Raw genomic sequence first — 11,287 nt, forward strand, 5'->3', positions numbered from 1 at the left:
ATGGCTATATCTTTATAAATTATGATGGGATTACACTGAATTTGATATATATTGGCGAGAATCATGTCCTAAAAAACATATTTCAACAGCAGAAACCAGCTTGATGAAATTCATTAGTTATTTCCACACCTAAACAAAAACGCTTCAACTCGGAGAGATAAGCACTTTTTGACCGAATGGCTATATCTTTTGAATTTGTAGCTGGATTACACTGAATTTGACATATATTATGCAGAATCATGTCCTAAAAAACATATTGCAACAGCAGAAACCAGCTTAATAAAATTCATTAGTTATTTCCACACCTAAACAAAAACGCTTCAACTCGGAGAGATAAGCACTTTTTGACCGAATGGCTTTATCTTTTGAACTTGTAGCTGGATTACGCTGAATTTGACATGTATTGTGCAGAATCATGTCCTAAACAACATATTTCAACAGCAGAAACCAGCTTAATAAAATTCATTAGTTATTTCCAGTCCTAATCAAAAACGCTTCAACTCCATGAGATAAGCACTTTTTGAACGAATGGCTATATCTTTATAATCTGTGATGGGATTACACTGAATTTGACATATTTTGTGCAGAATGATATCCCAAAACAACATATTGCAACAGCAGAAACCAGCTTGATGAAATTAATTATTTATTTCCACTCCTAATCAAAAACGCTTCAACTTGTTGAGATAAGCACTTTTTGAACGAATGGCTATATCTTTATAAACTGTGATGGGATTACACTGAATTTGACATATATTGTGCAAAATCATGTGCTAAATAACATATTGCAGAAACCAGCCTGATGAAATTCATCAATTATTTCCACTCCTAATCAAAAACGCTTCAACTCGGTGAGATGAGCACTTTTTGAACGAATGGACTATATCTTTTGAACTAGTAGCTGGATTACACTGAATTTGACATATATTGTGCAGAATCATGTACGAAACAACATATTTCAACAGCAAAAACCAGCTTGATGAAAATCACGAGTTATTTCCAATCCTAATCAAAAACGCTTCAACTCGGTGAGTTAAGCACTTTTTGAACGAATGGCTAAATCTTTATATACTGTGATGGGATTACACTAAATTTGACATATATTGTGCAGAATCATGTCCTAAACAACAAATTTTAACAGCAGAAACCAGCTTGATGAAATTCATTAGTTATTTCCACTCCTAATCAAAAACGCTTCAACTCGGTGAGATAAGCACTTTTTGAACGAATGGACTATATCTTTATAAACTGTGATGGGATTACACTGAATTTGACATTTATTGTGCAGAATCATGTCCTAAAAAACATATTTCAACAGCAGAAACCAGCTTGATGAAATTCATGAGTTATTTCCAATCCTGATCAAAAACGCTTCATCTTGGTGAGATAAGCACTTTTTGAACGAATTGCTATATCTTTATAATCTGTGATGGGATTACACTGAATTTGACATATATTGTGCAGAATAATATCCCAAAACAACATATTTCAACAGCAGAAATCAGCTTGATGAAAGTCATCAGTTATTTCCACTCCTAATCAAAAACGCTTCAACTCGGTGAGATAAGCACTTTTTGAACGAATGGCTATATCTATTTAACTTGTAGCTGGATTACACTGAATTTGACATATATTGTGCAAAATCATGTCCTAAATAACATAATGCAGAAACCAGCCTGATGAAATTCATCAGTTATTTCCACTCCTAATCAAAAACGATTCAACTCGGTTAGATAAGCACTTTTTGAACGAATGGCTATATCTTTATAAATTGTGATGGGATTACACTGAATTTGACATATTTTCTGCAGAATAATATCCCAAAAAAACATATTGCAACAGCAGAAACCAGCTTGATGAAATTCATTATTTATTTCCACTCCTAATCAAAAACGCTTCAACTTGTTGAGATAAGCACTTTTTGAACGAATGGCTATATCTTTATAAACTGTGATGGGATTACACTGAATTTGAAATATATTGTGCAGAATCATATCCCAAACCACGTATTGCAACAGCAGAAACCAGCTTGATGAAATTCATTATTTATTTCCACTCCTAATCAAAAACGCTTCAACTTGTTGAGATAAGCACTTTTTGAACGAATGGCTATATCTTTATAAACTGTGATGGGATTACACTGAATTTGACATATTTTCTGCAGAATAATATCCCAAAAAAACATATTGCAACAGCAGAAACCAGCTTGATGAAATTCATTATTTATTTCCACTCCTAATCAAAAATGCTTCAACTCGGTGAGATGAGCACTTTTTGAACTAATGGCTATATCTTTTGAACTTGTAGCTGGATTACACTGAATTTGACATAAATTGTGCAGAATCATGTACTAAACAACATATTTCAACAGCAGAAACCAGCTTGATGAAATTCATTAGTTATTTCCACTCCTAATCAAAAACGATTCAACTCGGTGAGATAAGCACTTTTTGAACAAATGGCTATATCTTTATAATCTGTGATGGGATTACACTGAATTTATATATATTGTGCAGAATAATATCCCATAACAACATATTGCAACAGCAGAAATCAGCTTGATGAAAGTCATCAGTTATTTCCACTCTTAATCAAAAACGCTTCAACTCGGTGAGATAAGCACTTTTTTAACGAATGGCCATATCTTTTTAACTTGTAGCTGGATTACACTGAATTTGACATATATTGTGCAAAATCATGTCCTAAACAACATTATGCAGAAACCAGCCGGATGAAATTCATCAGTTATTTCCACTCCTAATCAAAAACGCTTCAACTCGGTGAGATAAGCACTTTTTGAACGAATGGCTATATCTTTTGACCTTGTAGCTGGATTAAACTGAATTTGACATAATTTGTGCAGAATTATGTACTAAACAACATATTTCAACAGCAGAAACCAGCTTGATGAAAATCACGAGTTATTTCTAATCCTTATCAAAAACGCTTCAACTCGGTGAGATAAGAACTTTTTGAACGATTGGCTATATCTTTTGAATTTGTAGCTGGATTACACTGAATTTGAAATGTATTGTGCAGAATCATGTCCTAAACAACATATTTCAACAGCAGAAACCAGCTTGATGAAATTCATTAGTTATTTCCACTCCTAATCAAAAACGCTTCAACTCGGTGAGATGAGCACTTTTTGAACGAATGGACTATATCTTTATACACTGTTATGGGATTACACTGAATTTGAAATATATTGTGCAGAATCATGTCCTATATAACATATTGCAACAGCTGAAACCAGCTTGATGCAATTCACGAGTTATTTCCACTCCTAATCAAAAACGCTTAAACTTCATGAGATAAGCAATTTTTGAACGAATACCTATATCTTTATAAACTGTGATAGGATTACACTGAATTTGACATTTATTGTGCAGAATCATGTCCTAAACAACATTTTTCAACAGCAGAAACCAGCTTGATGAAATTCACTAGTTATTTCCACTCCTAATCAAAAACTCTTCAACTCGGTGAGATAAGCACTTTTTGAACGAATGGCTATATCTTTATAATCTGTGATGGGATTACACTGAATTTGATATATATTGGCGAGAATCATGTCCTAAAAAACATATTTCAACAGCAGAAACCAGTTTGATGAAATTCATGAGTTATTTCCACTCCTAATCAAAAACGCTTCAACTCGGTGAGATAAGGACTTTTTGAACGAATGGCTATATCTTTTGAATTTGTAGCTGGATTACACTGAATTTGAAATGTATTGTGCAGAATAATGTCCTAAACAACATATTGCAACAGCAGAAACCAGCTTGATGAAATTCATGAGTTATTTCCACTCCTAATCAAAAACGCTTCAACTCGGTGAGTTAAGCACTTTTTGAACGAATGGCTATATCTTGATATACTGTGATGGGATTACACTGAATTTGACATATATTGTGCAGAATAATATCCCAAAACAACATATTGCAACAGCAGAAATCAGCTTGATGAAAGTCATCAGTTATTTCCACTCCTAATCAAAAACGCTTCAACTCGGTGAGATAAGCACTTTTTGAACGAATGGCTATATCTTTTGACCTTGTAGCTGGATTACACTGAATTTGACATAAATTGTGCAGAACCATGTACTAAACAACATATTTCAACAGCAGAATCCAGCTTGATGAAAATCACGAGTTATTTCCATTCCTAATCTAAAACGCTTTAACTTGGTGAGATAAGCACTTTTTTAACGAATGGCTATATCTTTTGAATTTGTAGCTGGATTACACTGAATTTGACATATATTGTGCAAAATCATGTCCTAAATAACATAATGCAGAAACCAGCCTGATGAAATTCATCAGTTATTTCCACTCCTAATCAAAAACGCTTCAATTCGGTGAGATGAGCACTTTTTGAACGAATGGACTATATCTTTTGAACTAGTAGCTGGATTACACTGAATTTGACATATATTGTGCAGAATCATGTACTAAACAACATATTTCAACAGCAAAAACCAGCTTGATGAAAATCACGAGTTATTTCCAATCCTAATCAAAAACGCTTCAACTCGGTGAGTTAAGCACTTTTTGAACGAATGGCTATATCTTTATATACTGTGATGGGATTACACTGAATTTGACATATATTGTGCAGAATCATGTCCTAAACAACATATTTCAACAGCAGAAACCAGCTTGATGAAATTCATTAGTTATTTCCACTCCTAATCAAAAACGCTTCAACTCGGTGAGATAAGCACTTTTTGAACGAATGGACTGTATCTTTATAAACTGTGATGGGATTACACTGAATTTGAAATATATTGTGCAGAATCATGTCCTATATAACATATTGCAACAGCAGAAACCAGCTTGATGCAATTCATGAGTTATTTCCTCTCCTAATCAAAAACGCTTCAACTTGATGAGATAAGCAATTTTTGAACGAATGGCTATATCTTTATAAACTGTGATGGGATTACACTGAATTTGACATTTATTGTGCAGAATCATGTCCTAAAAAACATATTTCAACAGCAGAAACCAGCTTGATGAAATTCATGAGTTATTTCCAATCCTGATCAAAAACGCTTCATCTTGGTGAGATAAGCACTTTTTGAACGAATGGCTATATCTTTATAATCTGTGATGGGATTACACTGAATTTGACATATATTGTGCAGAATAATATCCCAAAACAACATATTGCAACAGCAGAAATCAGCTTGATGAAAGTCATCAGTTATTTCCACTCCTAATCAAAAACGCTTCAACTCGGTGAGATAAGCACTTTTTGAACGAATGGCTATATCTTTTTAACTTGTAGCTGGATTACACTGAATTTGACATATATTGTGCAAAATCATGTCCTAAATAACATAATGCAGAAACCAGCCTGATGAAATTCATCAGTTATTTCCACTCCTAATCAAAAACGATTCAACTCGGTGAGTTAAGCACTTTTTGAACGAATGGCTATATCTTTATAAATTGTGATGGGATTACACTGAATTTGACATATATTGTGCAGAATAATATCCCAAAATAACATATTGCAACAGCAGAAATCAGCTTGATGAAAGTCATCAGTTATTTCCACTCCTAATCAAAAACGCTTCAACTCGGTGAGATAAGCACTTTTTGAACGAATGGCTATATCTTTTGAATTTGTAGCTGGATTACACTGAGTTTGAAATGAGTTGTGCGGAATAATGTCCTAAACAACATATTGCAACAGCAGAAACCAGCTTGATGAAATTCATGAGTTATTTCCACTCCTAATCAAAAACGCTTCAACTCGGTGAGTTAAGCACTTTTTGAACGAATGGCTATATCTTTATATACTGTGATGGGATTACACTGAATTTGACATATATTGTGCAGAATCATGTCCTAAACAACATATTTCAACAGCAGAAACCAGCTTGATGCAATTCATGAGTTATTTCCACTCCTAATCAAAAACGCTTCAACTCGGTGAGATAAGCACTTTTTGAACGAATGGCTATTTCTTTATAATCTGTGATGGGATTACACTGAATTTGACATATATTGTGCAGAATAATATCCCAAAACAACATATTGCAACAGCAGAAATCAGCTTGATGAAAGTCATCAGTTATTTCCACTCCTAATCAAAAACGCTTCAACTCGGTGAGATAAGCACTTTTTGAACGAATGGCTATATCTTTTTAACTTGTAGCTGGATTACACTGAATTTGACATATATTGTGCAAAATCATGTCCTAAATAACATAATGCAGAAACCTGCCTGATGAAATTCATCAGTTATTTCCACTCCTAATCAAAAACGCTTCAACTCGGTGTGATAAGCACTTTTTGAACGAATGGCTATATCTTTTGACCTTGAAGCTGGATTACACTGAATTTGACATAAATTGTGCAGAATCATGTACTAAACAACATATTTCAACAGCAGAATCCAGCTTGATGAAAATCACGAGTTATTTCCACTCCTAATCTAAAACGCTTTAACTTGGTGAGATAAGCACTTTTTGAACGAATGGCTATATCTTTTAATTTGTAGCTGGATTACACTGAATTTGAAATGTATTGTGCAGAATCATGTCCTAAACAACATATTGCAACAGCAGAAACCAGCTTGATGAAATTCATTGGTTATTTCCACTCCTAATCAAAAATGCTTCAACTCGGTGAGTTAAGCACTTTTTGAACGAATGGCTATATCTTTATAAATTGTGATGGGATTACACTGAATTTGATATATATTGGCGAGAATCATGTCCTAAAAAACATATTTCAACAGCAGAAACCAGCTTGATGAAATTCATTAGTTATTTCCACACCTAAACAAAAACGCTTCAACTCGGAGAGATAAGCACTTTTTGACCGAATGGCTATATCTTTTGAATTTGTAGCTGGATTACACTGAATTTGACATATATTATGCAGAATCATGTCCTAAAAAACATATTGCAACAGCAGAAACCAGCTTAATAAAATTCATTAGTTATTTCCACACCTAAACAAAAACGCTTCAACTCGGAGAGATAAGCACTTTTTGACCGAATGGCTTTATCTTTTGAACTTGTAGCTGGATTACGCTGAATTTGACATGTATTGTGCAGAATCATGTCCTAAACAACATATTTCAACAGCAGAAACCAGCTTAATAAAATTCATTAGTTATTTCCAGTCCTAATCAAAAACGCTTCAACTCCATGAGATAAGCACTTTTTGAACGAATGGCTATATCTTTATAATCTGTGATGGGATTACACTGAATTTGACATATTTTGTGCAGAATGATATCCCAAAACAACATATTGCAACAGCAGAAACCAGCTTGATGAAATTAATTATTTATTTCCACTCCTAATCAAAAACGCTTCAACTTGTTGAGATAAGCACTTTTTGAACGAATGGCTATATCTTTATAAACTGTGATGGGATTACACTGAATTTGACATATATTGTGCAAAATCATGTGCTAAATAACATATTGCAGAAACCAGCCTGATGAAATTCATCAATTATTTCCACTCCTAATCAAAAACGCTTCAACTCGGTGAGATGAGCACTTTTTGAACGAATGGACTATATCTTTTGAACTAGTAGCTGGATTACACTGAATTTGACATATATTGTGCAGAATCATGTACGAAACAACATATTTCAACAGCAAAAACCAGCTTGATGAAAATCACGAGTTATTTCCAATCCTAATCAAAAACGCTTCAACTCGGTGAGTTAAGCACTTTTTGAACGAATGGCTAAATCTTTATATACTGTGATGGGATTACACTAAATTTGACATATATTGTGCAGAATCATGTCCTAAACAACAAATTTTAACAGCAGAAACCAGCTTGATGAAATTCATTAGTTATTTCCACTCCTAATCAAAAACGCTTCAACTCGGTGAGATAAGCACTTTTTGAACGAATGGACTATATCTTTATAAACTGTGATGGGATTACACTGAATTTGACATTTATTGTGCAGAATCATGTCCTAAAAAACATATTTCAACAGCAGAAACCAGCTTGATGAAATTCATGAGTTATTTCCAATCCTGATCAAAAACGCTTCATCTTGGTGAGATAAGCACTTTTTGAACGAATTGCTATATCTTTATAATCTGTGATGGGATTACACTGAATTTGACATATATTGTGCAGAATAATATCCCAAAACAACATATTTCAACAGCAGAAATCAGCTTGATGAAAGTCATCAGTTATTTCCACTCCTAATCAAAAACGCTTCAACTCGGTGAGATAAGCACTTTTTGAACGAATGGCTATATCTATTTAACTTGTAGCTGGATTACACTGAATTTGACATATATTGTGCAAAATCATGTCCTAAATAACATAATGCAGAAACCAGCCTGATGAAATTCATCAGTTATTTCCACTCCTAATCAAAAACGATTCAACTCGGTTAGATAAGCACTTTTTGAACGAATGGCTATATCTTTATAAATTGTGATGGGATTACACTGAATTTGACATATTTTCTGCAGAATAATATCCCAAAAAAACATATTGCAACAGCAGAAACCAGCTTGATGAAATTCATTATTTATTTCCACTCCTAATCAAAAACGCTTCAACTTGTTGAGATAAGCACTTTTTGAACGAATGGCTATATCTTTATAAACTGTGATGGGATTACACTGAATTTGAAATATATTGTGCAGAATCATATCCCAAACCACGTATTGCAACAGCAGAAACCAGCTTGATGAAATTCATTATTTATTTCCACTCCTAATCAAAAACGCTTCAACTTGTTGAGATAAGCACTTTTTGAACGAATGGCTATATCTTTATAAACTGTGATGGGATTACACTGAATTTGACATATATTGTGCAAAATCATGTCCTAAATAACATATTGCAGAAACCAGCCTGATGAAATTCATCAGTTATTTCCACTCCTAATCAAAAACGCTTCAACTCGGTGAGATGAGCACTTTTTGAACTAATGGCTATATCTTTTGAACTTGTAGCTGGATTACACTGAATTTGACATAAATTGTGCAGAATCATGTACTAAACAACATATTTCAACAGCAGAAACCAGCTTGATGAAATTCATCAGTTATTTCCACTCCTAATCAAAAACGATTCAACTCGGTGAGATAAGCACTTTTTGAACAAATGGCTATATCTTTATAATCTGTGATGGGATTACACTGAATTTATATATATTGTGCAGAATAATATCCCAAAACAACATATTGCAACAGCAGAAATCAGCTTGATGAAAGTCATCAGTTATTTCCACTCTTAATCAAAAACGCTTCAACTCGGTGAGATAAGCACTTTTTTAACGAATGGCCATATCTTTTTAACTTGTAGCTGGATTACACTGAATTTGACATATATTGTGCAAAATCATGTCCTAAACAACATTATGCAGAAACCAGCCGGATGAAATTCATCAGTTATTTCCACTCCTAATCAAAAACGCTTCAACTCGGTGAGATAAGCACTTTTTGAACGAATGGCTATATCTTTTGACCTTGTAGCTGGATTAAACTGAATTTGACATAATTTGTGCAGAATTATGTACTAAACAACATATTTCAACAGCAGAAACCAGCTTGATGAAAATCACGAGTTATTTTTAATCCTTATCAAAAACGCTTCAACTCGGTGAGATAAGAACTTTTTGAACGATTGGCTATATCTTTTGAATTTGTAGCTGGATTACACTGAATTTGAAATGTATTGTGCAGAATCATGTCCTAAACAACATATTTCAACAGCAGAAACCAGCTTGATGAAATTCATTAGTTATTTCCACTCCTAATCAAAAACGCTTCAACTCGGTGAGATGAGCACTTTTTGAACGAATGGACTATATCTTTATACACTGTTATGGGATTACACTGAATTTGAAATATATTGTGCAGAATCATGTCCTATATAACATATTGCAACAGCTGAAACCAGCTTGATGCAATTCACGAGTTATTTCCACTCCTAATCAAAAACGCTTAAACTTCATGAGATAAGCAATTTTTGAACGAATACCTATATCTTTATAAACTGTGATAGGATTACACTGAATTTGACATTTATTGTGCAGAATCATGTCCTAAACAACATTTTTCAACAGCAGAAACCAGCTTGATGAAATTCACTAGTTATTTCCACTCCTAATCAAAAACTCTTCAACTCGGTGAGATAAGCACTTTTTGAACGAATGGCTATATCTTTATAATCTGTGATGGGATTACACTGAATTTGATATATATTGGCGAGAATCATGTCCTAAAAAACATATTTCAACAGCAGAAACCAGTTTGATGAAATTCATGAGTTATTTCCACTCCTAATCAAAAACGCTTCAACTCGGTGAGATAAGGACTTTTTGAACGAATGGCTATATCTTTTGAATTTGTAGCTGGATTACACTGAATTTGAAATGTATTGTGCAGAATAATGTCCTAAACAACATATTGCAACAGCAGAAACCAGCTTGATGAAATTCATGAGTTATTTCCACTCCTAATCAAAAACGCTTCAACTCGGTGAGTTAAGCACTTTTTGAACGAATGGCTATATCTTGATATACTGTGATGGGATTACACTGAATTTGACATATATTGTGCAGAATAATATCCCAAAACAACATATTGCAACAGCAGAAATCAGCTTGATGAAAGTCATCAGTTATTTCCACTCCTAATCAAAAACGCTTCAACTCGGTGAGATAAGCACTTTTTGAACGAATGGCTATATCTTTTGACCTTGTAGCTGGATTACACTGAATTTGACATAAATTGTGCAGAACCATGTACTAAACAACATATTTCAACAGCAGAATCCAGCTTGATGAAAATCACGAGTTATTTCCATTCCTAATCTAAAACGCTTTAACTTGGTGAGATAAGCACTTTTTTAACGAATGGCTATATCTTTTGAATTTGTAGCTGGATTACACTGAATTTGACATATATTGTGCAAAATCATGTCCTAAATAACATAATGCAGAAACCAGCCTGATGAAATTCATCAGTTATTTCCACTCCTAATCAAAAACGATTCAACTCGGTGAGTTAAGCACTTTTTGAACGAATGGCTATATCTTTATAAATTGTGATGGGATTACACTGAATTTGATATATATTGGCGAGAATCATGTCCTAAAAAACATATTTCAACAGCAGAAACCAGTTTGATGAAATTCATGAGTTATTTCCTATCCTAATAAAAAACGCTTCAACTCGGTGAGATAAGCACTTTTTGACGAATGGCTATATCTTTTGAATTTGTAGCTGGATTACACTGAATTTGACATATATTATGCAGAATCATGTCCTA

Source organism: Fistularia commersonii, unplaced genomic scaffold (genome assembly GCF_037954325.1).
Source record: "Fistularia commersonii isolate RoL2024-O1a breed Wild unplaced genomic scaffold, RoL_Fcom_v1.0 HiC_scaffold_37, whole genome shotgun sequence".
In the NCBI taxonomy this organism is placed as follows: Eukaryota; Metazoa; Chordata; class Actinopteri; order Syngnathiformes; family Fistulariidae; genus Fistularia; species Fistularia commersonii.